The sequence below is a fragment of the Orycteropus afer genome, unplaced genomic scaffold (assembly GCF_000298275.1).
Source record: "Orycteropus afer afer isolate SDZICR_OR568_19922 unplaced genomic scaffold, OryAfe1.0 scaffold00351, whole genome shotgun sequence".
Taxonomy (NCBI): domain Eukaryota; kingdom Metazoa; phylum Chordata; class Mammalia; order Tubulidentata; family Orycteropodidae; genus Orycteropus; species Orycteropus afer.
In genome coordinates, this window is record NW_006921938.1 from 1,618,511 (window position 1) to 1,629,921 (window position 11,411).

Genomic DNA, 11,411 nt, shown 5'->3' on the forward strand with positions numbered 1-11,411 from the left:
TGATGCAGGAAGCATCAAAAGAAAATGGAAGGAATACACAGACTTACTCTATCAAAAATAATTGGTCAATATTGAACAACTTCAGGATGTAGCATAACATCAAGCACCAATGGGATTGAAGGAATATCCCCACATGGCACTGAAGGAATTGGTGATAAACTATGCTCCAGGAATTGATGGAATACGTATTGAGATGTTTCAACAGATGGATGTAATTCTAAAAATACTCACTCATTTTTATCAAGACATTTAGAGGATAATTTCCTGGCCAACTAACTACCAGAGATCCCTATCTGTGCCCTTTCTAAAGAAATAGGATCCAAAAGAATTGAAAATTAAAGAACAACATCATTAATATCACACACAAATAAAATTTAGCTGAATATAGTTTAAAAATGCTTGCAATAATACATTGACAGAGAACTGCCAGAAATTCAAGTCAGATTTCAGAAGAGGACATAGAATAAGGTATATCATTGCTGAAGTCAGATGAATCTCAGTTGAAAGTAAAGAATGTCAAAATGATATTTCCTTGTTTTATTGACTATGCAAAGACATTCAACTATGTGTATCATAACAAATTTTGGATAACCTTGAGAAGAATTGGAGTCCTAGACCATTTAATTGTACTCATGAGGAATCTGTACATAGACTAAAACATGGTTGTTCAAACAGAAAAATGGAATATTATGTGTTTTTAAATTAGGAAAGGTATACATCAGGCCTGTATTCATTCACCTAATTTATTCAATATGGATGCTGAACAAATAATCTAAGCTATATTTTATGACGAAGATCATGGCATCATGATGAGAAGTAGATGAATAGTATGCTGATGATACAACACTGTTTGCTGAAAATGAAGATCTGAAACACTTACTGATGAAGATGAAAGACTATAGCTCAGTATGGATTACACTTTAGCATAAAGAAAACAAAATTCTCTACAGATTGACCAATATGGAACATTGTGATAAAAGGAGAAAAAAATAGACATTGTCAAGGATTTCATTTGATTGGATCTGCAGTCAACGCCCATGGAAACAGCAGTCAAAACATCAAACAACACATTGTATTGAGCAAAATCTTCTGCAAAAAAACCCCTTTAAAGTGTTAAAGAGCAAAGATGTCACTTTGAAGACTAAGGTTTGCCTCACCCAATCCATTATCTTTTCAATAACCTCATATGAATGTAAAAGCTATACAGTTAATATGGAAGACTGTGGAAGAATTGATTCATTTGAATTGTTATATTGGTGAAGAATAATGGATATAACAAGGACTTCCAGAGCAAGGATCCAATATGTCTTGAAGAAGTATAGTTGGAACACTCCTTAGAAGAATGACCAGACTGTCTTTCATACTTTGGTCATATTATCAGGACAGACAAGTCTCTGGAGAAGGATATCATGCTTGGCTAAGTACAGGGTCAATAAAAAGAGGAAGACACTCAATGAGATGGTTTGATGCAGTAGCTGCAACTATAACCTCAAGCATCGCAAGGACTGTGAGGATTGCCCAGGACTATGCAGTGTTTTGTTCTGTTGTATCTAAGAGACCTGTGACTTTGAACCAACTCAATGGTGCCTAACAAAAGGAAGAACATGTAATTCTTATTTTCAGCCACTTAGTTTTCAGGAGATTAGTTATGCAGCATTAAATTTCTAATGTGAGCTCTAACTCATTCTATTATTTTAATCATTTACTTTTAGTCACACACACATTCACTGAGGATCACAAGTTTTAGAAGATAGATCATAAGTCTTATTTCACAATACCTAAAATTTTTTAATCATTGGTTTTCATGGATCAGGATGAACAGAGTCTCTTATGCCCTCTCATCTTCATTCTCATCATCTTCATCACTGCATGTACTCCACATGTGTCATAGAAGCAATCAGTAAAGTAAGAAAATACAACAAAACTTGGTTCCATATTTCTCCAATGAGATAATTATTGAACATTTGAAACACACCTAACATGAATTCAGATGGCCTATATCTATATTAAGGAGCTCTGGTAGCATAATGCCTAAGGCACTTGACTGCTAACCAGAAGGCTGGTGGTTCAAATCCACCAGCCACTCCTCGGAAGGAAGGTTGGGCAATCCTACTTCTGTAGTGATACTGCCTCAGAAACCCAAGGAGGGGTCGCTATGAGTCGGGGCCGACTCTATGGCTAATAACAACAAATAACATAACATATCTATATTGAATATTTTGAATATTTAGCACAAAATTAAAATTATAAGTGTTCTTATTAAGAATTTATTATAAGCTAAAGTAATATTTTGAACATAGGGATAAATTAAAATATATTTTTAAAACAAATATGAATGTTTCTATTTTTATTATTTAATGTGATCACTACAATATTCAAAAAATGGTGCTTGTATTTCTATCAGACTGTATTGATTTAGATCATAAATACCCATGTAGTAAATATCCATCAATCTCCCAAAAGGGAAATGATATTGCTATAATTTAAAATAAAAGACTGATGTTTGTTTAGGTGATGAAAAAGATGGTCAGGAAAAAAGAGGATCTTCAACAAGATGAATTGATATAATGGCTGCAACAATGGATTCAAACATAGCACGATTGTAAGAAGGGCCTGGGACAGTGTAGCATTTTCTTCTGTTGTATATAGAGTTGCTGTGAATTTTCATGGGCTCCATGACACATAACAACAAATTTCACACGGGGATCAGGAACAAAAGGATTAAAATTGTGCCAAGAAAGGCTGATGCAGTGGCTGCTTATACTAATTCATCCTACCTATGGCATATTGTTGTGGTTAGGTGTGGGTAAGTCAATTCTGACTGATAGTGACCTTCCATATAATAGAACAAAACTGAGCCCAGTTCTGCACCAACAGATTTTTGTGGCCCACACTAATCCTCTCAAATCAAGTTATTTAGTCATCCCTGGAATCCACTGAGTACTTTGAGGAGAAAGTTTTAATAACTGCTTGTTGTGTTAGTTTCTCAATGCTACTCAAAACCAAACTCACTGTCATCTAGTCAATTCCAAATGATAACCACCCCCATTGGGTTTCCTCTGAGAGGGTGAATCTTTATGCAAGTAGATTGTCCCATCATCCTTCCTCCCAGTGGCTGGTGGGTTTGAACTGCCAATCTTCTGGTTAGCAGCCAAATGTCTCAGGCACTACGCCACCAGAGCTGCTACTCATGGTGACATTAAACATAAGAGAACAAAACATTGCTCAGTCCTTCACCATTTTCATGACAATTAGTATGTTTGTTGTGGCCATTGTGTAGTGCCTTCCAATGTAGTGGTCTCACCTTCCAACACAATATCAGAAATATTCTGCAGTGATCCCTAGGTTTTTTATTGACTAATTTTTGTAAGTAGGTCAGTAGGATTTCCTATCCAGCCTGTCTTAGTCTGGAAGCCCCACTGATTTTGTTTCTACCATGAGCGACCATATTAGTATTTGAAATATTGACAGCATAACTTCCAGCATCATAACAACTTGCATGACACCACAGCACACCCAACTGACAGTCAGATGATGGTGAAAACTACTGGCATGTGCCACATGCAGTAGTCTAGGATCGAAGTCTTTGTTAGGTGCTCCTGTGCTAATTGTATTCATTTATTTATTTATCTGTCTATTTATTTATTTATACAGATACTTTTTAGAGTCTTAAAAATAACACGGAAAAATAAATACATATATTAAACCTTCAGACACCATCTTCTAATTAACTTCAACTACAGTGATCATCATTTTATAGATAATTCACTGGATAGTGTGTCAATAAAATAAGATATTAATATTACTTTTTAACTTACCAGTCATGACTATACTTACTCAATCTTCAATTACTAATGCTTGACCCTACACTAAAAAATATAGTCAAAGGAACTAGTCTTACAACTATGAAACTTCAGTTTTCTATTCTATAGAGCAGGATATTTTCACTATTTATGTAGATCAAATGAAATGATATTGCTGAAAGTGTTTTAGAAATAGTGCTTCAAATAAAAAGACATACTGTTGAAATGAATAAGACAAGATTATTCAGAATAGGGCTAATTATATCATTGTGCCATTATTATCATATTTGTATCGGTGTGTGTGTGTGTGTGTGTGTGTGTGTTTATGCATATGTAGGTGCATTAGTAAGGTTGACTTAGCATGGATTCTCCAGAAGCAGGCCCTGAACAATAATTTTTGTTCAAGGGATTTCTTGTGGAAATGATCAGATGAAAATGGTAAGAAAATGGAGGAAGCAGGGCCAAGAATGTGAAGCAAATGAGCAAGAATGAGATGTCTGGTAAAGTCCCAGTTTCAAGCTCACTGCAAGCAGTTCCTTAGATAAACGTTGTTTGCAGAAGAGTTACAGAGAAGTGTCAAACTCCAAAAACTCACTGCCACGGAGTCAATTTCAACTCACAGAGATCCCCATTATTTTTCTAAGACTGTAAATCTTCCGGAAGTAGGTTGCTCCATCTTCTTCCTGCGGAGCAGCTGGTGGGTTTGAACTGCAGAATTTCCCATTAGCAACCAAATGCCTTACACACTACCCCACCAGAAAAGTACTTGGAAATCAGAGGTGGGTGTACAAAAAGAATAAATTGATTGATTTGGATGTAAATGGAAGACTAATATGCCTATATTACTTCTTAGCAAAAAAAAAAAAAGCATTCACTGCCATTGAGTCCATCCTGACTGGTAGCGGCCCCCATTGAGTTTCCAAAGCTGTAAATCTTTATGGAAGAAGATTGCCCCCATTGTCCTTCTATGGAGAGCTGGTGGGTTTGAACTGCTGACCTTCTGGTTAGCAGCCAGATGCCTTATCTACTACATCACCAGAGCTCTTAGAGGCTACCACAAAATACTATTTTTCTTCACTTAAAATACCACTTAACGTGTTACTGTTTAATATCACTCTAGTCTTACCAAAACAACCTCTCATTTCACAAATACAGATGAGAAAAGATTTAAATGCAAATACACTTTTAAAATGATAAAAATATTCACCTTCTATCAGGTTATTTTAGATTTTTTCTTTTCAGACATAAAAGGTGGAGACAGGAGAAAAGAGGAACATTAAGAAATTAGATATACAAGAGCATTGAAGTCTTCAGATTTTGCCTGATTGTGAAGACTTCATTTACCATTGATTTTAAAGATGGAATTGTTTATTTTGTTTGTTTACTATCTTTGCTATTTGATACAACGTATCTCTCACTATATCCTATACTAAACAATGAGTGTTTTGCACTGACATTCTTTGCTTACAAGATATTTTAAAATGCAAACATAAACAGTCATGTTAGTAGTAAAAGAAGTAATTATAATAACTGTAAGGTAGACTATATTCTTATATTGTCTTTGAAATCCAGATGGAAAACTCAGTAAGATGTCTTCATTTTATTCTGTTCTGCTGTCCAAAAAGTATTCAGGCTTTGTCAAATATAGAACATCAAAAAATTAACAAACTGAGCAAAATGATAAGGTATTTCAAATTTAAATTTAAAAATTTTATTTTTGTTAAAAGTGTTTTACATGGTCAAATAATATGTTCCATGTGTTTTTTTTTTTTTCAATCTACAGAAGCCTTTTCAGTGGAACTCCTTAACTGTGAAAGAATGAACAAATTGTTAATCTGCAAATAAGTGCAATAAAGAGTTCATTGTTTTCAATTTTCTGTACTCTGAGAGTTTGGATTTAGTAGAAATGATATTGTAAATTATTAAATGAAATTATTCACATTTTATAAGTAGAAATTTCTTAAAGAATTTTCTAGTCAACCATATTTTGATTGGTATAAACTGAAACTTCTTGAGCTTGTCCAAAAAATAAAGTGAAATTCACTGTATATAAAAACTAATCCATACACTTCAAAGAACATGCCTCAGAGGCTAGAAACGGAAAGTCAGATATTTAGCAACTCTGTTTTTAAACTCTGTATGATCTCTCTGATCTTTGTTATTCTCCTTATCATTCTTGTGTATCATCCACTATAATCTCTTTTCCTGACTTTACAATCAATGTTTAATTTCACTAACCATGATCTATCACCAGTAATTTCTGTGTCATAGTGCAAATAATAATAATAAATGTTATGTTTTTTGACCATCTGGAAAATCCCCCTATTTGTACCTTTCATATGCTCACAATGGGTTCTGGCAATTGTACTGGAGACGTGGGTTTAGCCACACAGCCACAGTTGTAATAAAATAATTTATCCTTTCATACATACAGAAACACATAAAATATGAAACATCACTTTTTATTGGCAATCACAAAAACACTTAATTCTGAACTAGAGAGAATATAAAGAATCAACTGAGTTCTTCACACACTTTTTTTTCAATTTTTAAAATAATTTGGAAAATGTAGAGAATGACAAAATAAAAGTAAAACACATATAATGTCTCCTTTTCATTCAAATATTCTAGTGTAAGAACTCTGATTCCCTTGTCCATGTACATATATCCCTTCAATCCTATCCAAGTAAAGATAGCCATATTAATAGTTTTGTGAATAACACTCTACAGTATTTTTAAATGTTTATACACACATGCATCTACTTTTAAAAATTGAATTATATTCTACACATTATTAATAATGAAAATTTCTAACGAATAACCTCCATGTGAATAAATATAAACCCCCCCTCAAAAAAAAAAAAAAAAACCTCACTGCTGATGAGTTGGTCCCAACTCTTAGAGACCCCTCCTTGGGTTTCTGAGGTGGTATCACTCCTGAAGTAGATTGCCCAACCTTCCTTCCAAGGAGTGGCTGGTGGGTTGGAACCACCAGCCTCTGGGTTAGCAGTCAAATGCCTTAGGCACTACACCACCAGAACTCCCCTGTAAATATGTATAAAACCACATTATTCTTTCTTTCTTTCTTTCGTTACTGAATGTGACATGACATGGACACAAAATATTTTGTTTAGCCTTTATTCTAGCTGTTGTTGTTGTTGTTATGTGCATCAAGTGGGACCCGACTCACAGCGACCCCTCCTTGGGTTTCTCCGGAAGTAGATTGCCCCATCTTCCTTCCGAGGAGTGGCTGGTGGGTTTGAACCACCAGCCTTCTGGTTAGCAGTCAAGTGCCTTAGACACTATGCTACCAAAGCTCTAGTCACAGATACTTAATTGATTACATTTTTTATGAAGCAGACTAAGTGAAATTGTATATATTATAAATATATATTTACCCCCAAGTATAATTGTCTTCTTATAATACATTTCTGAAAGTGAAAACGCAGGACAATAGCTAATTGATATTTTGTGATACTTTTAAGTAAACATAATGTAAATGTAATAATTTATCCTCCTACCAATGGGGGAAAAGTTATTATTTCCCAAATACTTGCCAAAAGTAGGAATTTAATTTTTTGAAGTAATACTTAAGTAATTGTGGTACAATTTCCCCATGAAACCTCAGAATTCATTCACTGTCATTTATCCCAGATCTTGCGAGTTCTCAAATTGACACTCATAATTACTTTTCCACATATTTTCATTTTCCCTTCTGTTACATTATCTGTACATCTTATCTTTATTTACAGTTTCTTGTTCATTCCCTTTCTCTTTTTAGTTAACTTTTCTGTGCACTTTTATTCATTGATGTGAAAATACATTGTGTACATAATACTATGTGTAAATCCATTCTTAATGGGATATAAAATGGATTATAAACATGATACTCCTAAGATTAGGATCATTTCTATTCTCTATATTTCCAATCTTTGTCTCATGGATTACAACATTAAGATAATGAGCTAAGCTGTGCCATGACATCTTCCCTGTGCCGTTGTCATACTCTACTACTTTGTTTTCATATAGTGTGGAAGAGTAGATTAGTAGATGAAGAAAGTAGCTAGGTAGATCTCTGACAATTAGTTATAATAATACCTAAAACATGTAAACAAGTACCAATTTCTAACAATGAAAGTACCTCCCTTGCTAGGAAATTGTTTGCATGTCTGCCTGTGAACTAGAAGGTAATGTAACTCTGGAAACAAAAATGTGTTTCAGACCTCAAACTACAAATGTAGTTTTAAGACATTTGAAGAGCTTCAAAAATGTCATAGATTAGATTTTGTGTCTGTAAATATATATATATTTTAAGCTGAGGTTTCTGACTCATGTCCAACTTGTTCTAAGGATTTGAACAGTTTCTACACTTCATAGGGACAAAGAAAAATGGAAGGGATAATGTTTAATTCCATCTGAAGTTCTGGCATTGAACAGTGGTCAGATTTGCTACTACTTTTTTTTTATTTTCTTCTTACCTTGACTAGGCTCTCCAAAATCAAAGGCAGCCAGTTGGGTTATAACATAGCATTTTTGTTGGCAGTAACTGCTATCAAGTCATAAAAATCACCATGTTGTTCTTATTATCTTCCTTTTGCCAGTTCTGACTTATGAGCCCATGCATGCAAAGTAGAACCGCTCCATACACTTTTCAAGGCTATGACTTTTAGGAAGAAGAATGCCTGGCCTGTCTTCCGAGGTGCCTCTGGGTAGGTTTGAACTGCCAAACTTTGGACTACTAGTTGAATTCTTAACAATTACACAGTGAAGCAACAGGACTTATGGAAATAAAAATGACTTCGGGGTAAAATAGTCAAAAACGTTTTCAGTAATACAGTATAGTTTAAAAAGCCAATTAAAAAAAAATAAATAAATAAAATAAACCTCACTGCCATTGACTTGTTTACAACCCATAGCCAACCTCATTGAGTTGTTGAGATGGTAAATCTTTAGGAAGTAGATTGTTCAATCTTCCTTCTGCAGAGTGGCTGGTAGGCTTGAACCACAACCTTCTGGTTAGCAATCAAATGCCTTAGGCACTATACCACCATAGCTCCTTATAGTGTAATACAATATAATACAGCATAACATAACATAGCACAGCATAGCATAGGATAACATAACATGACACAACATAATATAAATACTTAATAAATTGTAACACAATTTTTAAAAGGTGATTTTATAACAAATAGAAAAGTACTATACTAAATACAACTCACTGTGAAAAATACTGAAGTTTTCTTCAGGAGGTGAGCATCTGAAGGCTTGTGACATTCGAGTTTTTATGAAATGCTCAAAGGAAGGTTATCGCTAAACAATCAGGAAGTGGAAACATCAAATATATAGATGAGTGTGACTCATAAAACATATCCTGAAATTGCATAGCTGGGAGATCTTGTGCTGTGTGTGTGTGCATGCTGTATAAGTTACCAATATAAAGATGAACTGATAAATGTCGTCAATGTGTAATTTTAGAATGAATTGGATTATCAACTATTTTCAGACAAATGGGGAAGCATATTCAGCTTGAATAAAATCATAACTATTGCCCTGAAGTCAATTCTAACTCATACAGACCCCACAGGACAGAACAGAACTATTCTTTGGGGTTTTGGCAGTTGTTATCTTTACAGAAGCACACTATATCATCTTTCTTCTGCGCAGGAGGCTGGTGGGTTTGAACTGCCAACTATTCTGTTAGCGGCTAAATGTATAAAAATTGTGCTTTTAAGGCATGTTTAAATAGGTTATTTTATTTCCGTTGTCACTTTCAAATATTCAACTTGCTGTTTATAAAGTAACCATATCTAAATTTAACTACAGAAATGAAGAAAGCAGTTGTCTGGCATATTAGAAACATTCAAGTTACGTTTTATGGCAATTGAGAGTAGGTTGGTGTAGCTCATGGGGCTTGCTTTGTATTTTTAATTCTCCTGTTGAGCGTTTAGCAGCTATTGTTATTAGAGAACCATGCTTTTCAACTTTCTTGAGAACCAGAGAATTTTATTTACCTTAGACTTCTGTGACAGCTGCTCCACCTGAATCTGATGGAATGTAAAGATGGAGACTGATTTTTTTTATTATTATTATTTTTTAATGGCAAAGTCTAATGTGTTACAGACATGGTATAGAACACAATAGAAACAGAAGTTATGTGAATTTGTTTTCTTTCTCCTTGTTACATATCTTTATTTGCAACATCAAAAGACACATGATATGTTTGTTTTGTTTTTTTTTTTTTAAAATCAATGCGGAATCTATGCAATTATCTGCTAGAATCTTGTGAATAACTTTGCCTATTTTTTTTAAAATTAAGTTAGTAAGTTTATCTCAGATAATTATATTTTCTTATGAAGTACTTAAATCATAAATTGTTTTTGATTCTAGAGTTTCTATTATAATTTTAAGAAATCTATAGCACCAATAATAGCTAGGTTTTGGTTTGTTGGTTGTATTTTGTTTTGTTTTTATATTTTCTTTTCTAACTTTTTTTTTTTTACAAAATTTCTCAGAAAAGATGCTATCTTATTAGTCTTATTATTGGCCTTCTTTTCCCCCCATATTTACAATGGTTGCCTGGTATAGCAGATACATATATATATATATTTTTTTTTTTTTTGCTTAAAAAATAGAATAGGGTAAGGTTGCTTTTCTCCAGTATAGCACCCGATTCAATAATGTCCATTTTGTAAAGATTTTAGATTAAAGACAAAATCAAGGACAAAGAATAATATGTTCTGAGGACACCATTTTAATTCACTAGATAGACAGCCACATATTCCCTGATAATCTTTGCAAAATTCCAACTCTTTTTACTCTGTAGGCCTGAAAATTGAAGAACAATATCTCTCAAATGGGAATTTGCATATATGCTTGTTTTAACCAGTCAATACCTTGTGTTTGAGATAGTGTATAGTTCTGCATTGGTTGATTATTTTGTTCCTTACAAACTTAAAGCACATTTATGATCTAATTGATGTGTTTTTAAGCATGTTTAAATTCTGATGCATTCATGTACTGTACTAATGTAAATTGCAAGCTCCTTTATTTTTTCCTAAATTAGTAGTAAGGTTATTTTTATTTTTATTTTTTTCTTGGAACTCACATACAAAAAAAAAAAAAAGCAAGTGTGTAGGTGGTGATTTTTATGAAAGTGTAGCTATGATGTTTTGATTTAATTAAAAGAAAAATTAAAATCCACATTTCCCATCCCAATAAAAAAAAAGTTTTCTTTTAGACTTAAATATTTACTTACTAGGAAGGTTTTATAAGATTGAGAAATTGTATTACACCAAATGTCTGGGAGAAATATGCAGTTGGGATTTTCTCAGATTGGATCTATACGGGGAAATAAAGCCAAACAATATTGAATTCTCTGAAAGTCATGACACAGCTCAGGTGAGGACTATATGGTACTACTATTTTGTTTGTTTGTTTTGTTGGTTTGTTTTGTTTTTCCTGAGTCAGCCTCTGTTGAAATTTCAACAAGCTGTTCTTCCGGCCTCTATATAGAACATGACGGGGTTACAGCTTGCAGTCTGCAGCAGCTAAAGTCATTTCTCTTTGACAGAATCCATAAAGCAAAACACTGTAATAACTTCTCTG